General features: G+C 45.5%; 1 protein-coding gene across 2 annotated transcripts in view; it reads right to left on the bottom strand.

Moving 5' to 3' along the window:
• Positions 1-19,546, bottom strand: part of MAP3K13 (mitogen-activated protein kinase kinase kinase 13) — a 200,276-nt gene that overhangs the window by 104,115 nt on the left and 76,615 nt on the right. The window contains exon 1 of one of the 2 annotated variants that reach the window (XM_063933017.1): positions 6,530-6,768. The exons of the other annotated variant lie outside the window; for it this stretch is intronic. The gene's annotated coding sequence lies outside the window, so the exon portion shown is untranslated. Of the gene's footprint in view, positions 1-6,529; positions 6,769-19,546 lie in introns of those variants that run through there. 2 annotated transcript variants of the gene reach the window in all.

Below are 19,546 nucleotides of genomic sequence, written 5' to 3' on the forward strand. Positions count from 1 at the left end.
AAATGTTTTGCGGTTACATCCTTCCTGTCTTTGACCAGGGTAGGGATGACTTCATCTGGAATGCCCTTTCAGGATCCGGCGTTCAACCGCCATGCCGTCAAACGCGGCCGCGGTAAGTCTTGGAACAGACAAGGCCCCTGCTGGAGCAGGTCCTTTCTTAAAGGTAGAGGCCACGGGTCTTCCGTGAACATCTCTTGAAGTTTCGGGTACCAAGTCCTTCTTGGCCAATCCGGAACCACGAGTATCGTTCTTACTCATCTCCCTCTTATGATTCTCAGTACTTTTGGTATGAGAGGCATAGGAGGGAACACATACTCTGACTGGTACACCCACAGTGTTACCAGAGCGTCCACCGCTATTGCCTGAGGGTCCCTTGACCTGGCGCAATATCTGTCTAGTTTTTTGTTCAGGCGGGACGCCATCATGTCCACCTTTGGTTTTTCCCAACGGTTTACAATCATGTGGAAGACTTCCCGATGAAGTCCCCACTCTCCCGGGTAGAGGTCATGCCTGCTGAGGAAGTCTGCTTCCCAGTTTTCCACTCCCGGAATGAACACTGCTGAGAGTGTTATCACATGATTTTTCGCCCAGCGAAGAATCCTTGTAGTTTCTGCCATTTCCCTCCTGCTTCTTGTGCCGCCCTGTTTACGTGGGCGACTGCCGTGATGTTGTCCCACTGGATCAATACCGGCTGACCTTGAAGCAGAGGTCTTGCTAAGCTTAGAGCATTGTAAATTGCCCTTAGCTCCAGTATATTTATGTGGAGAGAAGTCTCCAGACTTGATCACACTCTCTGGAAATTTTTTCCTTGTGTGACTGCTCCCCAGCCACTCAGGCTGGCATCCGTGGTCACCAGGACCCAGTCCTGAATGCCGAATCTGCGGCCCTTTCATAGATGAGCACTCTGCAGCCACCGCAGAAGAAACACCCTTGTCCTTGGAGACAGGGTTATCCGCTGATGCATCTGAAGATGCGATCCGGACCATTTTTCCAGCAGATCCCACGGAAAGGTTCTTGCGTGAAATCTACCGAATGGGATCGCTTTGTAAGAAACCACCATTTTTCACAGGATCCTTGTGCAATGATGCACTGATACTTTTCCTGGTTTTAGGAGGTTCCTGACTAGCTCGGATAACTCCCTGGCTTTCTTCTCCGGGAGAAAACATCCTTTTCTGGACTGTGTCCAGAATCATCCCTAGGAACAGTAGACGTGTCGTCGGAAAAAACTGCGATTTTGGAATATTTAGAATCCACTCGTGCTGTCGTAGAACTACTTAAGATAGTGCTACTCCGACCTCCAACTGTTCTCTGGACCTTGCCTTTATCAGGAAAGCGTCCATATTTCTTTTAAGAAGAATCATCATTTCGGCCATTACCTTGGTAAAGACCCGGGGTGCCGTGGACAATCCAAACGGCAGCGTCTGAACTGATAGTGACAGTTCTGTACCACGAACCTGAGGTACCCTTGGTGAGAAGGCAAATTTGGACATGTAGGTAAGCGTCCCTGATATCCAGTGACACCATATCGTCCCCTTCTTCCTGGTTCGCTATCACTACTCTGAGTGACTCCATCTTGATTTGAACGCTTGTATGTAAGTGTTCAAATATTTCAGATCTCACCGAGCCGTCTGGCTTCAGTACCACAATATAGTGTGGAATAATACCCCTTCCCTTGTTGTAGAAGGGGTACTTTGATTATCACCTGCTGGGAATACAGCCTGTGAATTGTTCCCAATACTGCCTCCCTGTCGGAGGGAGACGTTGGTAAAGCAGACTTCAGGAACTTGTGAGGGGGAGACGTCTCGAATTTCCAATGTACACCTGGGATACTACGTGTAGGATCCAGGAGTCCACTTGTGAGTGAGCCCCCTGCGTGCTGAAACTCTTGAGATGACCCCCTACCGCACCTGAGTCCGCTTGTACTGCCCCAGCGTCATGCTGCGGACTTGGCAGAAGCTGTGGAGGGCTTCTGTTCCTGGGAATGGGCTGCCTGCTGCAGTCTTCTTCCCTTTCCTCTACCCCTGGGCAGATATGACTGGCCCTTTTGTCCGCCTGCCCTTATGGGGACGAAAGGACTGAGACTGAAAAGACTGTGTCCTTTTCTGCTGAGATGTGACTTGGGGTAACAAAAGGTGGATTTTTCAGCTGTTGCCATGGCCACCAGGTCCGATGGACCGCCCCTTTATACGGCAATACTTCCATGTGCCGTCTGGAATCTGCATCACCTGACCACTGTCGTGTCTTCGTCTGGCAGATATGGACATCACATTTACTCTTGATGCCAGAATGCAAATATCCCTCTGCGCATCTCGCATATATAGAAATGCATCTATAGTCAATAAAATCTTGTCCCTGTCAAGGGTATCAATATTTTCAGTCAGGAAATCCGACCAAGCCCCCTCAGCGCTGCACATCCAGGCTGAGGCGATTGCTGGTCGTAGTATAACACCAGTATGTGTGTATATACTTTTAGGATATTTTTCAGCTTCCTATCAGCTGGCTCCTTGAGGGCTGCCGTATCTGGAGACGGTAACGCCCCTTGTTTTTATAAGCGTGTGAGCGCCTTATCCACCCTAAGGTGTGTTTCCCAACTCGCCCTAACTTCTGGCGGGAAAGGGTATACCGCCAATAATTTTCTATCGGAGGAAACCCACGTATCATCACACACTTCATTTAATTTATCTGATTCAGGAAAAACTACAAGTAGTTTATTCACACCCTACATAATACCCTTATTTGTGGTACTTGTAGTATCAGAAATATGTAACACCTCCTTCATTGCCCTTAACATGAAACGTGTGGCCCTAAAGGAAAATACGTTTGTTTATTCACCGTCGACACTGGAGTCAGTGTCCGTGTCTGTGTCTGTGTCAACTGACTGAGGTAAATGGGCGTTTTTACAAGCCCCTGACGGTGTCTGAGACGCCTGGACAGGTACTAATTTGTTTGCCGGCCGTCTCATGTCGTCAACCGACCTTGCAGCGTGTTGACATTATCACGTAATTCCTAAATAAGCCATCCATTCCAGTGTCGACTCCCTAGAGAGTGACATCACCAATACAGGCAATTTGCTCCGCCTCCTCACCAACATCGTCCTCCTACATGTCGACACACACGTACCGACACACAGCACACACACAGGGAATGCTCTGATAGAGGACAGGACCCCACTAGCCCTTTGGGGAGACAGAGGGAGAGTTTGCCAGCACACACCAAAAACGCTATAATTATACAGGGACAACCCCTTATACAAGTGTTTTCCCTTATAGCATTTTTATATATGTAATCATATCGCCAAATAAGTGCCCCCCTCTCTGTTTTAACCCTGTTTCTGTAGTGCAGTGCAGGGGAGAGCCTGGGAGCCTTCCTCACAGCAGAGCTGAGCAGGAAAATGGCGCCGTGTGCTGAGGAGAATAGGCCCCGCCCCCTTTTCGGCGGGCTCTTCTCCCGGAGTTTGTGAGATCTGGCAGGGGTTAAATACATCCATATAGCCTCAAGGGCTATATGTGATGTATTTTAGCCATAAAAAGGTATTATACATTGCTGCCCAGGGCGCCCCCCCCAGCGCCCTGCACCCTCAGTGACAGTTGGTGACTGTTGGTGAAGTGTGCTGACAACAATGGCGCACAGCTGCAGTGCTGTGCGCTACCTTATGAAGACTGAAAGTCTTCTGCCGCCTGTTTCTGGACCTCTGGACCTCTTCAACTTCGGCATCTGCAAGGGGGGTCGGCGGCACGGCTCCGGGACGAACCCCAGGGTGAGACCTGTGTTCCGACTCCCTCTGGAGCTAATGGTGTCCAGTAGCCTAAGAAGCAAATCCATCCTGCACGCAGGTGAGTTTACTTCTCTCCCCTAAGTCCCTCGTAGCAGTGAGCCTGTTGCCAGCAGGTCTCACTGAAAGAAAAAGACCTAACTTAAACTTTTATTCTAAGCAGCTCAGGAGAGCCACCTAGATTGCACCCTTCTCGGCCGGGCACAAAAATCTAACTGAGGCTTGGAGGAGGGTCATAGGGGGAGGAGCCAGTGCACACCACCTGATCCTAAAGCTTTTATTATTGTGCCCTGTCTCCTGCGGAGCCGCTATATCCCCATGGTCCTTACGGAGTCCCCAGCATCCACTAGGACGTCAGAGAAAACAGATTAATTTTCCATTATTTCAAAATGGTCTCCCATTCTGTTATCTTGAATAGCCTATTAAACGGAAGAGTATGTCCGGTGGTACAAGTCGCAAGTGATGCGGCTCTTTACACCGGTCTACTTCCTCCCCTACAAACTATTATATATTATACAGAATTCCCTCCATACTTACGGTACCGGCAACACTAGGACACGCTCAATCACATACAAACATGTATACTGACTTACGGCATTAAAAAAAGGAATCAAGGCCACAGCCGCAGGCAACACACTGCTTACCAATAACATTTGCCAGAATATAACAATAGGTTACTGACAGGGCCGGATTAAGGGCCACATGGGCCTGGAGCTGAAAATGTTCAAGGGCCTACTGTGAGATGTGGAGAAGCTGTGATCAGTGTGGGTGTGGGTGGGGCCAGAGTCACATGGGTGTGTACACCCCTAAACTATCAGCTCCACTGTTTTCCTGAGTAGATAAATACTGTGTGACCAGCTGGGTGGCTACTGATCATCATACTGCCATGATGATGGGCCTATTTTTATGTGGAGGCCTGGAGCTGCAGCTCCGTCCACCCCATTGGTTACTGAAATCTGGACCATTCCTTGATCTCAGGGCCCTAGGTGCGAGCCTAGGGTACTTAGTGGATGCTCTGCCTAGATCACGGCCAATATGTGCAATTAAATGCACTGTGGGCACGTATAATTAAGAATTACTGAGGTAAAAACCTTCAAAGAAACTAATTTGCTCATTGTGTACGGCCCCTAGCTTCCTTTACCAGGGACTCTAAAGACAATCCATAGTCACACAACGAAACGCATTTAGAATTTACTGGGCACTTCCAAAAAAAAAACCCAAAAAAACCCATAAATGTTTCACATATAAGAAAATACTGCCTACTGTAACACAGCAGATGTTGAAGAACAAGGCATAGCGTGCTGGGACTTGTAGTTCCACAAGAGCCACTTCTCGCTTACCAGGATTACAAACAGTGCACAATCGGAATGACTTACTTAACTGCCTGCTTTAGGAAAAGCAAGTGATGTATATAAGCTTCTGCATTATACTGACCACAAGCATTTACCAGGAGGAGAAACAAAAATGACACCTGCGTGAAGCCAAGCATAGATATAAGAGGAGAGACAGTACACATATATATATATATATATATATCACATGCCTATTTGCCAACGTGTGACAATATAGTTACATCATAGGGAGCTGCATCTCACTGCCTATCTGTAGCCCATACATGCACAGAGGGCAAATGTGTACCTCCGCTACCCTGTCTTATAGCACCAGCTCGTGCACATCAGCATGCAAAGTGCCCGCCTGACGTAACAGAACCACGATAATCCCAGGTGACAGCACACACAGATTCATAGCATGCAGTACACTTGCAACCCCACAACCGTCCCAGACTGACAACTCCAGGACAGGGCCTAGAATGAATTCCTCTCAAATCCTCTGCAAAGAAACCTGCCATAAAACGTGTTCGTCTTTCCGTAACGACTTTCAACTATGTCATCTACTGCTCCAGCCATTGCGGCACAATTCTGGGGGGATGGGGTCAGGGTTCAACGAAGCCCCCCGTCACCAAATTTCTGACATATAGGGTGAGATTCAAATGATATATCACGCCCAATTTCCTTTCTAAAATGATCTCCGTTATCGCACATATTGCGCCCATAGTAATCAGGTTTAGCTGTGTAAAGGGTTGGGTGCCTCGCTACTCCGGGGGTAGCGAGCTGAAATAATGATACAACATCCCTGAGGGCAGAAACAGAACGAGTGTGGAAAGGGGTGAAAAGAATTGAATCCTGCCCATACAGTATAACAGACAAAATGAGAATAATAATAATAATAATAATAATAATAATAAAGTATGCAGTGCCGCTTTACCAGTGAGGAGGTGGGGGATCACAAACTTGTAGCAGGAGTGAGCAGGCTGCCAGGATATCTCTGAGGATTTGCAGAAAGGAGGACAGAGAGGAAAAGGAAGGTGGAATAAAGGTTTTGTGGTGTCTCCTGCAGGGATGAGCGGGGTCCCCTGCTGCCCGTCTCTGCCCAGCTGTGGCCCTGTATAATCTTACAAAGAGAAATTGCACTTCATTTAGAAAGGGGGGTTTGACAGGGAGAGATGGTCGGTCACAATACGGCAGCTGAGCATCTGTGTGGCAAAATCCATCCTGCAAAAGAAGGTATCATGTTTCTGGTCCTACACAGCATCACTAATGGCCCTAGAGATCTTAGGAGACAGATGGACCACGAACCATTCATCTGTCCCTTGTAGCACGGACACAACCCCCACCACCACCACCTCGTTACAACCTCTGTGCCCCCCCTACTCGTTAGGAATCAAACAAAGGGGACACGCTGACAGCTGATACTCACATTGCTGCATCAGGCTGGTTTCCATGTTGTGCCTTTAGAGATGCCAAGGAGCAGAAAGGTCTGGGAATGGAGCAGCAAATATAGATACGGCGAGATGTGAGGGGGGTTTGGGGAAATTAAATCGTAGGGGCTGGGGAGATGCCACCCACGCAATCCTGCAGCCCACTGCAATGAGAGCCCAGGGCTCTTCTGACGTCACAGGAGATTCATGAATGGAGAGGGATGAGCTGCTTCAGGATTCAGCACTCAGCCTGCAGTGACGTCCACGATGAGCAGAGCTGGAAGGGGGAGCGAGATGCAGCCAATTGCCAGCTCTGCACATGCAGGCAGCCCTCCCTGGGACAGTCATCGGATAGCAGGCGTCCACCAATCACAACCTCTGTTTATCTACCTTCTGGCTGGAAAAAGGGCAGCCAGCTGAGACACAGAAAATCCTAAAATATTCGCCTTTTGCGTATACGTGTGTGTGTGTGTGTGTGTGTGTGTGTGTATATATATACACACACACACTCACATATACACACTTTGTGTATATGCAAGCTCACACAGATATAGATTTTATATACACACATATACAAATTATATATATCTACATGCACACTATGTTCATATATATAGATGCGCACATGCATGCTGCATACAAAAACATTCAGATTCTGAGTAACTTTGAACCGGGGGAAATCATGTAACACTGCAAGGGATGCAAGTACATGTATTATGTTGCACTGCAAGGGATGCAAGTACATGTATTATGTTGCACTGCAAGGGGTGCAAGTACATGTATTATGTTGCACTGCAAGGGGTGCAAGTACATGTATTATGTTGCACTGCAAGGGGTGCAAGTACATGTATTATGTTGCACTGCAAGGGGTGCAAGTACATGTATTATGTTGCAGTGCAAGGGGTGCAAGTACATGTATTATGTTGCACTGCAAGGGTTGCAAGTACATGTATTATGTTGCAGTGCAAGGGGTGCAAGTACATGTATTATGTTGCACTGCAAGGGGTGCAAGTACATGTATTATGTTGCACTGCAAGGGGTGCAAGTACATGTATTATGTTGCACTGCAAGGGGTGCAAGTACATGTATTATGTTGCACTGCAAGGGGTGCAAGTACATGTATTATTCTGCACTGCAAGGTGTGCAATTATACAGTATATACTTTATGCAAGAGGAGCAAGTATATGTATTATTCTGCACTGCAAGGGGTGCAAGTACATGTATTATGTTGCACTGCAAGGGGTGCAAGTACATGTATTATGTTGCACTGCAAGGGGTGCAAGTACATGTATTATGTTGCACTGCAAGGGGTGCAAGTACATGTATTATTCTGCACTGCAAGGTGTGCAATTATACAGTATATACTTTATGCAAGAGGAGCAAGTATATGTATTATTCTGCACTGCAAGGGGTGCAAGTACATGTATTATGTTGCACTGCAAGGGGTGCAAGTACATGTATTCTTCTGCACTGCAAGGTGTGCAATTATACAGTATATACTTTATGCAAGGGGAGCAAGTATATGTATTATTCTGCACTGCAAGGGGTGCAAGTACATGTATTATTCTGCATTGCAAGGGATGCAAGTACATGTATTATTCTGCACTGAAAGTGATGCAAGTACATGTATTATTCTGCATTGCAAGGGATGCAAGTACATGTATTATTCTGCACTGAAAGTGATGCAAGTACATGTATTATTCTGCACTGCAAGGGGTGCAAGTACATGTATTATTCTGCAGTGCAAGGGGTGCAAGTACATGTATTATGTTGCACTGCAAGGGGTGCAAGTACATGTATTATGTTGCATTGCAAGGGGTGCAAGTACATGTATTATGTTGCACTGCAAGGGGTGCAAGTACATGTATTCTTCTGCACTGCAAGGTGTGCAATTATACAGTATATACTTTACGCAAGGGGAGCAAGTATATGTATTATTCTGCACTGCAAGGGGTGCAAGTACATGTATTATTCTGCATTGCAAGGGATGCAAGTACATGTATTATGCTGCACTGAAAGTGATGCAAGTACATGTATTATTCTGCACTGAAAGTGATGCAAGTACATGTATTATTCTGCATTGCAAGGGGTGCAAGTACATGTATTACTTTGCACTGAAAGGGGTGCAAGTATATGATTTATTGTGCAATGCAAGGGTGTAAGTCTGTATGCAAGGGGTGCAAGTACATGTATTATACTGCACTGCAACGGGTGCAAGTACATGATTTATTCTGCACTGCAAGGGGTGTAAGTATATGTATGCAAGGTGTGCAAGTACATGTATTACTTTGCACTGCAAGGGGTGCAAGTACATGTATTACTTTGCACTGCAAGGGGTGCAAGTATATGTATTATTTTGCACTGCAAGGGGTGAAAGCACATGTATTACTTTGCACTGCAAGGGGTGCAAGCCAAGTACATGTATTACTTTGCACTGCAAGGGGTGCAAGTATATGTATTATTTTGCACTGCAAGGGGTGCAAGCACATGTATTATGCTGCACTGCAATGGATGCAAGTAAATGACTGCAGGTAATTGTACCGCCGGGGGCTATCCAATTAGCACCGTGCGGCATGCTCCCCCCCACCCCACCCCCTCCATGTCGGCACTTATCGGGAATTATGCTTCGGATGCCTGATGCTGCCCTAAACACATGCACACACTTCCACACTAGGGTTAATCTTATGTTGGGAGCCAATTAGACTACCAGTATATATTTGGAGTGTGGGAAGAAACCGGAGTACACAGAGGAAACCCACGCATGCATGGGGAGAAAATACAAACTCCCAAGTTGGTACGTCACATTGACCCAAACAATATATACTAGTATCTATAGGCTAACACCCATGCACATATTAGGGGATATATTAAATTTTGCCGGCATTCACAGTGTCGTCCTTCATTAAGTCGACATGAGTGTGACGATATGGTTGTAATGGCATATGTTAAAGCAACACAAGCCGAAATCCTATGTTCAAGCAACACAAGCCCAAATCCAATGTTTAAGCAACAACACAAGCCCAAATCCAATGTTTAAGCAACACAAGCCCAAGTCCTATGTTCAAGCAACACAAGCCCAATTCCTATGTTCAAGCAACACAAGCCCAAATCCTATGTTCAAGCAACACAAGCCCAAATTCAATGTTTAAGCAACAACACAAGCCCAAATCCAATGTTTAAGCAACACAAGCCCACGTCCTATGTACAAGCAACACAAGGCCAAGTCCTATGTTCAAGCAACACAAGCCCAAGTCCTATGTACAAGCAACACAAGCCCAAGTCCTATGTTCAAGCAACACAAGCCCAAGTCCTATGTTCAAGCAACACAAGCCCAAATCCTATGTTAAAGCAACACAAGCCCAAGTCCTATGTTCAAGCAACACAAGCCCAAATCCTATGTTAAAGCAACACAAGCCCAAATCCTATGTTCAAGCAACACAAGCCCAAATCCTATGTTAAAGCAACACAAGCCCAAGTCCTATGTTCAAGCAACACAAGCCCAAATGTTTAAGCAACAACACAAGCCCAAATCCAATGTTTAAGCAACACAAGCCCACGTCCTATGTACAAGCAACACAAGGCCAAGTCCTATGTTCAAGCAACACAAGCCCAAATCCTATGTTAAAGCAACACAAGCCCAAGTCCTATGTTCAAGCAACACAAGCCCAAGTCCTATGTTCAAGCAACACAAGCCCAAATCCTATGTTCAAGCAACACAAGCCCAAATCCAATGTTTAAGCAACAACACAAGCCCAAATCCAATGTTTAAGCAACACAAGCCCACGTCCTATGTACAAGTAACACAAGGCCAAGTCCTATGTTCAAGCAACACAAGCCCAAGTCCTATGTACAAGCAACACAAGCCCAAGTCCTATGTTCAAGCAACACAAGCCCAAGTCCTATGTTCAAGCAACACAAGCCCAAATCCTATGTTAAAGCAACACAAGCCCAAGTCCTATGTTCAAGCAACACAAGACCAAATCCTATGTTCAAGCAACACAAGACCAAATCCTATGTTAAAGCAACACAAGCCCAAGTCCTATGTTCAAGCAACACAAGCCCAAGTCCTATGTTCAAGCAACACAAGCCCAAATCCTATGTTAAAGCAACACAAGCCCAAGTCCTATGTTCAAGCAACACAAGACCAAATCCTATGTTCAAGCAACACAAGCCCAAATCCTATGTTAAAGCAACACAAGCCCAAGTCCTATGTTCAAGCAACACAAGCCCAAATCCTATGTTAAAGCAACACAAGCCCAAGTCCTATCTTTAAGCAACACAAGCCCAAGTCCTATGTTCAAGCAACACAAGCCCAAGTCCTATGTTCAAGCAACGCAAGCCCAAGTCCTATGTACAAGCAACACAAGCCCAAGTCCTATGTTCAAGCAACACAAGCCCAAGTCCTATGTTCAAGCAACACAAGCCCAAATCCTATGTTAAAGCAACACAAGCCCAAGTCCTATGTTCAAGCAACACAAGCCCAAATCCTATGTTAAAGCAACACAAGCCCAAGTCCTATGTTCAAGCAACACAAGCCCACGTCCTATGTTCAAGCAACACAAGCCCAAATCCTATGTTAAAGCAACACAAGCCCAAGTCCTATGTTCAAGCAACACAAGCCCAAGTCCTATGTTCAAGCAACACAAGCCCACGTCCTATGTTCAAGCAACACAAGCCCAAATCCTATGTTAAAGCAACACAAGCCCAAGTCCTATGTTCAAGCAACACAAGCCCAAATCCTATGTTAAAGCAACACAAGCCCAAGTCCTATCTTCAAGCAACACAAGCGCAAGTCCTATGTTCAAGCAACACAAGACCAAATCCTATGTTCAAGCAACACAAGACCAAATCCTATGTTAAAGCAACACAAGCCCAAGTCCTATGTTCAAGCAACACAAGCCCAAGTCCTATGTTCAAGCAACACAAGCCCAAATCCTATGTTAAAGCAACACAAGCCCAAGTCCTATGTTCAAGCAACACAAGCCCAAATCCTATGTTCAAGCAACACAAGCCCAAATCCAATGTTTAAGCAACAACACAAGCCCAAATCCAATGTTTAAGCAACACAAGCCCACGTCCTATGTACAAGCAACACAAGGCCAAGTCCTATGTTCAAGCAACACAAGGCCAAATCCTATGTTCAAGCAACACAAGCCCAAATCCTATGTTAAAGCAACACAAGCCCAAGTCCTATGTTCAAGCAACACAAGCCCAAATCCTATGTTCAAGCAACACAAGCCCAAGTCCTATGTTCAAGCAACACAAGCCCAAATCCTATGTTCAAGCAACACAAGCCCAAATCCTATGTTAAAGCAACACAAGCCCAAGTCCTATGTTCAAGCAACACAAGCCCAAATCCTATGTTCAAGCAACACAAGCCCAAATCCAATGTTTAAGCAACAACACAAGCCCAAATCCAATGTTTAAGCAACACAAGCCCACGTCCTATGTACAAGCAACACAAGGCCAAGTCCTATGTTCAAGCAACACAAGCCCAAATCCTATGTTAAAGCAACACAAGCCCAAGTCCTATGTTCAAGCAACACAAGCCCAAGTCCTATGTTCAAGCAACACAAGCCCAAGTCCTATGTTCAAGCAACACAAGCCCAAATCCTATGTTCAAGCAACACAAGCCCAAATCCAATGTTTAAGCAACAACACAAGCCCAAATCCAATGTTTAAGCAACACAAGCCCACGTCCTATGTACAAGTAACACAAGGCCAAGTCCTATGTTCAAGCAACACAAGCCCAAGTCCTATGTACAAGCAACACAAGCCCAAGTCCTATGTTCAAGCAACACAAGCCCAAGTCCTATGTTCAAGCAACACAAGCCCAAATCCTATGTTAAAGCAACACAAGCCCAAGTCCTATGTTCAAGCAACACAAGCCCAAATCCTATGTTAAAGCAACACAAGCCCAAGTCCTATGTTCAAGCAACACAAGCCCACGTCCTATGTTCAAGTAACACAAGCCCAAATCCTATGTTAAAGCAACACAAGCCCAAGTCCTATGTTCAAGCAACACAAGCCCACGTCCTATGTTCAAGCAACACATGCCCAAATCCTATCTTAAAGCAACACAAGCCCAAGTCCTATGTTCAAGCAACACAAGCCCAAATCCTATGTTAAAGCAACACAAGCCCAAGTCCTATCTTCAAGCAACACAAGCCCAAGTCCTATGTTCAAGCAACACAAGACCAAATCCTATGTTCAAGCAACACAAGCCCAAATCCTATGTTAAAGCAACACAAGCCCAAGTCCTATGTTCAAGCAACACAAGCCCAAGTCCTATGTTCAAGCAACACAAGCCCAAATCCTATGTTAAAGCAACACAAGCCCAAGTCCTATGTTCAAGCAACACAAGCCCAAGTCCTATGTTCAAGCAACACAAGCCCAAATCCTATGTTAAAGCAACACAAGCCCAAGTCCTATGTTCAAGCAACACAAGACCAAATCCTATGTTCAAGCAACACAAGCCCAAATCCTATGTTCAAGCAACACAAGCCCAAGTCCTATGTTCAAGCAACACAAGCCCAAATCCTATGTTAAAGCAACACAAGCCCAAGTCCTATCTTCAAGCAACACAAGCCCAAGTCCTATGTTCAAGCAACACAAGCCCAAGTCCTATGTTCAAGCAACACAAGCCCAAGTCCTATGTTCAAGCAACACAAGCCCAAGTCCTATGTTCAAGCAACACAAGCCCAAATCCTATGTTAAAGCAACACAAGCCCAAGTCCTATGTTCAAGCAACACAAGCCCAAATCCTATGTTAAAGCAACACAAGCCCAAGTCCTATCTTCAAGCAACACAAGCCCAAGTCCTATGTTCAAGCAACACAAGACCAAATCCTATGTTCAAGCAACACAAGCCCAAATCCTATGTTAAAGCAACACAAGCCCAAGTCCTATGTTCAAGCAACACAAGCCCAAATCCTATGTTAAAGCAACACAAGCCCAAGTCCTATGTTCAAGCAACACAAGCCCAAATCCTATGTTAAAGCAACACAAGCCCAAGTCCTATCTTCAAGCAACACAAGCCCAAGTCCTATCTTCAAGCAACACAAGCCCAAGTCCTATGTTCAAGCAACACAAGACCAAATCCTATGTTCAAGCAACACAAGCCCAAATCCTATGTTCAAGCAACACAAGCCCAAGTCCTATGTTCAAGCAACACAAGCCCAAGTTCTATGTTCAAGCAACACAAGCCCAAATCCTATGTTCAAGCAACACAAGCCCAAAGTCCTATGTTCAAGCAACACAAGCCCAAGTCCTATGTTCAAGCAACACAAGCCCAAGTTCTATGTTCAAGCAACACAAGCCCAAATCCTATGTTCAAGCAACACAAGCCCAAAGTCCTATGTTCAAGCAACACAAGCCCAAGTCCTATGTTCAAGCAACACAAGCCCAAATCCTATGTTCAAGCAACACAAGCCCAAATCCTATGTTAAAGCAACACAAGCCCAAGTTCTATGTTGAATCAACACAAGCCAAAATCCTATGTTCAAGCAACACAAGCCCACGTCCCATGTTGAATCAAGACAAGCCAAAATCCTATGTTCAAGCAACACAAGCCCAAGTCCCATGTTGAATCAAGACAAGCCAAAATCCTATGTTCAAGCAACACAAGCCCAAATCCTATGTTCAAGCAACACAAGCCCAAGTCCCATGTTGAATCAAGACAAGCCAAAATCCTATGTTCAAGCAACACAAGCCCAAGTCCTATGTTCAAGCAACACAAGCCCAATTCCTATGTTCAAGCAACACAAGCCCAAGTCCTATGTTCAAGTAACACAAGCCTAAATCCTATGTTCAAGCAACACAAGCCCAAATCCTATGTTCAAGCAACACAAGCCCAAGTCCTATGTTCAAGCAACACAAGCCCAATTCCTATGTTCAAGCAACACAAGCCCAAGTCCTATGTTCAAGCAACACAAGCCCAAATCCTATGTTCAAGCAACACAAGCCCAAATCCTATGTTCAAGCAACACAAGCCCAAGTCCTATGTTCAAGCAACACAAGCCCAAGTCCTATGTTCAAGCAACACAAGCCCAAGTCCTATGTTCAAGCAACACAAGCCCAAATCCTATGTTCAAGCAACACAAGCCCAAGTCCTATGTTCAAGCAACACAAGCCCAAGTCCTATGTTCAAGCAACATAAGCCCACGTCCTATGTTCAAGCAACACAAGCCCACGTCCTATGTTCAAGCAACACAAGCCCACGTCCTATGTTCAAGCAACACAAGCCCAAGTCCTATGTTCAAGCAACACAAGCCCAAATCCTATGTTCAAGCAACACAAGCCCACGTCCTATGTTCAAGCAACACAAGCCCAAGTCCTATGTTCAAGCAACACAAGCCCAAATCCTATGTTCAAGCAACACAAGCCCACGTCCTATGTTCAAGCAACACAAGCCCACGTCCTATGTTCAAGCAACACAAGCCCAAGTCCTATGTTCAAGCAACACAAGCCCACGTCTTATGTTCAAGCAACACAAGCCCACGTCCTATGTTCAAGCAACACAAGCCCACGTCCTATGTTCAAGCAACACAAGCCCAAGTCCTATGTTCAAGCAACACAAGCCCAAGTCCTATGTTCAAGCAACACAAGCCCAAGTCCTATGTTCAAGCAACACAAGCCCAAGTCCTATGTTCAAGCAACACAAGCCCAAGTCCTATGTTCAAGCAACACAAGCCCACGTCCTATGTTCAAGCACCACAAGCCCACGTCCTATGTTCAAGCAACACAAGCCCAAGTCCTATGTTCAAGCAACACAAGCCCAAATCCTATGTTCAAGCAACACAAGCCCAAGTCCTATGTTCAAGCAACACAAGCCCAAGTCCTATGTTCAAGCAACACAAGCCCAAGTCCTATGTTCAAGCAACACAAGCCCAAGTCCTATGTTCAAGCAACACAAGCCCAAGTCCTATGTTCAAGCAACACAAGCCCAAGTCCTATGTTAAAGCAACACAAGCCCAAGTTCTATGTTCAAGCAACACAAGCCCAAGTCCTATGTTCAAGCAACACAAGCCGAAGTCCTATGTTCAAGCAACACAAGCCCACGTCCTATGTTCAAGCAACACAAGCCCACGTCCTATGTTCAAGCAACACAAGCCCAAGTCCTATGTTCAAGCAACACAAGCCCAAATCCTATGTTCAAGCAACACAAGCCCACGTCCTATGTTCAAGCAACACAAGCCCAAGTCCTATGTTCAAGCAACACAAGCCCACGTCCTATGTTCAAGCAACACAAGCCCACGTCCTATGTTCAAGCAACACAAGCCCAAATCCTATGTTCAAGCAACACAAGCCCACGTCCTATGTTCAAGCAACACAAGCCCAAGTCCTATGTTCAAGCAACACAAGCCCACGTCTTATGTTCAAGCAACACAAGCCCACGTCCTATGTTCAAGCAACACAAGCCCACGTCCTATGTTCAAGCAACACAAGCCCAAGTCCTATGTTCAAGCCACACAAGCCCAAGTCCTATGTTCAAGCAACACAAGCCCAAGTCCTATGTTCAAGCAACACAAGCCCAAGTCCTATGTTCAAGCAACACAAGCCCAAGTCCTATGTTCAAGCAACACAAGCCCACGTCCTATGTTCAAGCAACACAAGCCCACGTCCTATGTTCAAGCAACACAAGCCCAAGTCCTATGTTCAAGCAACACAAGCCCAAATCCTATGTTCAAGCAACACAAGCCCACGTCCTATGTTCAAGCAACACAAGCCCAAGTCCTATGTTCAAGCAACACAAGCCCACGTCCTATGTTCAAGCAACACAAGCCCAAGTCCTATGTTCAAGAAACACAAGCCCAAGTCCTATGTTCAAGCAACACAAGCCCACGTCCTATGTTCAAGCAACACAAGCCCACGTCCTATGTTCAAGCAACACAAGCCCACGTCCTATGTTCAAGCAACACAAGCCCAAGTCCTATGTTCAAGCAACACAAGCCCAAGTCCTATGTTCAAGCAACACAAGCCCAAGTCCTATGTCCAAGCAACACAAGCCCAAATCCTATGTTAAAGCAACACAAGCCCAAGTCCTATGTTCAAGCAACACAAGCCCAAATCCTATGTTCAAGCAACACAAGCCGAAATCCAATGTTTAAGCAACAACACAAGCCCAAATCCAATGTTTAAGCAACACAAGCCCACGTCCTATGTACAAGCAACACAAGGCCAAGTCCTATGTTCAAGCAACACAAGGCCAAATCCTATGTTCAAGCAACACAAGCCCAAATCCTATGTTAAAGCAACACAAGCCCAAGTCCTATGTTCAAGCAACACAAGCCCAAATCCTATGTTCAAGCAACACAAGCCCAAGTCCTATGTTCAAGCAACACAAGCCCAAATCCTATGTTCAAGCAACACAAGCCCAAATCCTATGTTAAAGCAACACAAGCCCAAGTCCTATGTTCAAGCAACACAAGCCCAAATCCTATGTTCAAGCAACACAAGCCCAAATCCAATGTTTAAGCAACAACACAAGCCCAAATCCAATGTTTAAGCAACACAAGCCCACGTCCTATGTACAAGCAACACAAGGCCAAGTCCTATGTTCAAGCAACACAAGCCCAAATCCTATGTTAAAGCAACACAAGCCCAAGTCCTATGTTCAAGCAACACAAGCCCAAGTCCTATGTTCAAGCAACACAAGCCCAAGTCCTATGTTCAAGCAACACAAGCCCAAATCCTATGTTCAAGCAACACAAGCCCAAATCCAATGTTTAAGCAACAACACAAGCCCAAATCCAATGTTTAAGCAACACAAGCCCACGTCCTATGTACAAGTAACACAAGGCCAAGTCCTATGTTCAAGCAACACAAGCCCAAGTCCTATGTACAAGCAACACAAGCCCAAGTCCTATGTTCAAGCAACACAAGCCCAAGTCCTATGTTCAAGCAACACAAGCCCAAATCCTATGTTAAAGCAACACAAGCCCAAGTCCTATGTTCAAGCAACACAAGCCCAAATCCTATGTTAAAGCAACACAAGCCCAAGTCCTATGTTCAAGCAACACAAGCCCACGTCCTATGTTCAAGTAACACAAGCCCAAATCCTATGTTAAAGCAACACAAGCCCAAGTCCTATGTTCAAGCAACACAAGCCCACGTCCTATGTTCAAGCAACACAAGCCCAAATCCTATCTTAAAGCAACACAAGCCCAAGTCCTATGTTCAAGCAACACAAGCCCAAATCCTATGTTAAAGCAACACAAGCCCAAGTCCTATCTTCAAGCAACACAAGCCCAAGTCCTGTGTTCAAGCAACACAAGACCAAATCCTATGTTCAAGCAACACAAGCCCAAATCCTATGTTAAAGCAACACAAGCCCAAGTCCTATGTTCAAGCAACACAAGCCCAAGTCCTATGTTCAAGCAACACAAGCCCAAATCCTATGTTCAAGCAACACAAGCCCAAATCCAATGTTTAAGCAACAACACAAGCCCAAATCCAATGTTTAAGCAACACAAGCCCACGTCCTATGTAGAAGCAACACAAGGCCAAGTCCTATGTTCAAGCAACACAAGGCCAAATCCTATGTTCAAGCAACACAAGCCCAAATCCTATGTTAAAGCAACACAAGCCCAAGTCCTATGTTCAAGCAACACAAGCCCAAATCCTATGTTCAAGCAACACAAGCCCAAGTCCTATGTTCAAGCAACACAAGCCCAAATCCTATGTTCAAGCAACACAAGCCCAAATCCTATGTTAAAGCAACACAAGCCCAAGTCCTATGTTCAAGCAACACAAGCCCAAATCCTATGTTCAAGCAACACAAGCCCAAATCCAATGTTTAAGCAACAACACAAGCCCAAATCCAATGTTTAAGCAACACAAGCCCACGTCCTATGTACAAGCAACACAAGGCCAAGTCCTATGTTCAAGCAACACAAGCCCAAATCCTATGTTAAAGCAACACAAGCCCAAGTCCTATGTTCAAGCAACACAAGCCCAAGTCCTATGTTCAAGCAACACAAGCCCAAGTCCTATGTTCAAGCAACACAAGCCCAAATCCTATGTTCAAGCAACACAAGCCCAAATCCAATGTTTAAGCAACAACACAAGCCCAAATCCAATGTTTAAGCAACACAAGCCCACGTCCTATGTACAAGTAACACAAGGCCAAGTCCTATGTTCAAGCAACACAAGCCCAAGTCCTATGTACAAGCAACACAAGCCCAAGTCCTATGTTCAAGCAACACAAGCCCAAGTCCTATGTTCAAGCAACACAAGCCCAAATCCTATGTTAAAGCAACACAAGCCCAAGTCCTATGTTCAAGCAACACAAGCCCAAATCCTATGTTAAAGCAACACAAGCCCAAGTCCTATGTTCAAGCAACACAAGCCCACGTCCTATGTTCAAGTAACACAAGCCCAAATCCTATGTTAAAGCAACACAAGCCCAAGTCCTATGTTCAAGCAACACAAGCCCACGTCCTATGTTCAAGCAACACAAGCCCAAATCCTATCTTAAAGCAACACAAGCCCAAGTCCTATGTTCAAGCAACACAAGCCCAAATCCTATGTTAAAGCAACACAAGCCCAAGTCCTATCTTCAAGCAACACAAGCCCAAGTCCTATGTTCAAGCAACACAAGACCAAATCCTATGTTCAAGCAACACAAGCCCAAATCCTATGTTCAAGCAACACAAGCCCAAGTCCTATGTTCAAGCAACACAAGCCCAAGTTCTATGTTCAAGCAACACAAGCCCAAATCCTATGTTCAAGCAACACAAGCCCAAAGTCCTATGTTCAAGCAACACAAGCCCAAGTCCTATGTTCAAGCAACACAAGCCCAAGTTCTATGTTCAAGCAACACAAGCCCAAGTCCTATGTTCAAGCAACACAAGCCCAAGTTCTATGTTCAAGCAACACAAGCCCAAGTCCTATGTTCAAGCAACACAAGCCCAAGTTCTATGTTCAAGCAACACAAGCCCAAAGTCCTATGTTCAAGCAACACAAGCCCAAGTCCTATGTTCAAGCAACACAAGCCCAAATCCTATGTTCAAGCAA

The sequence above is a fragment of the Pseudophryne corroboree genome, chromosome 7, assembly GCF_028390025.1.
Source record: "Pseudophryne corroboree isolate aPseCor3 chromosome 7, aPseCor3.hap2, whole genome shotgun sequence".
Classification (NCBI taxonomy): domain Eukaryota; kingdom Metazoa; phylum Chordata; class Amphibia; order Anura; family Myobatrachidae; genus Pseudophryne; species Pseudophryne corroboree.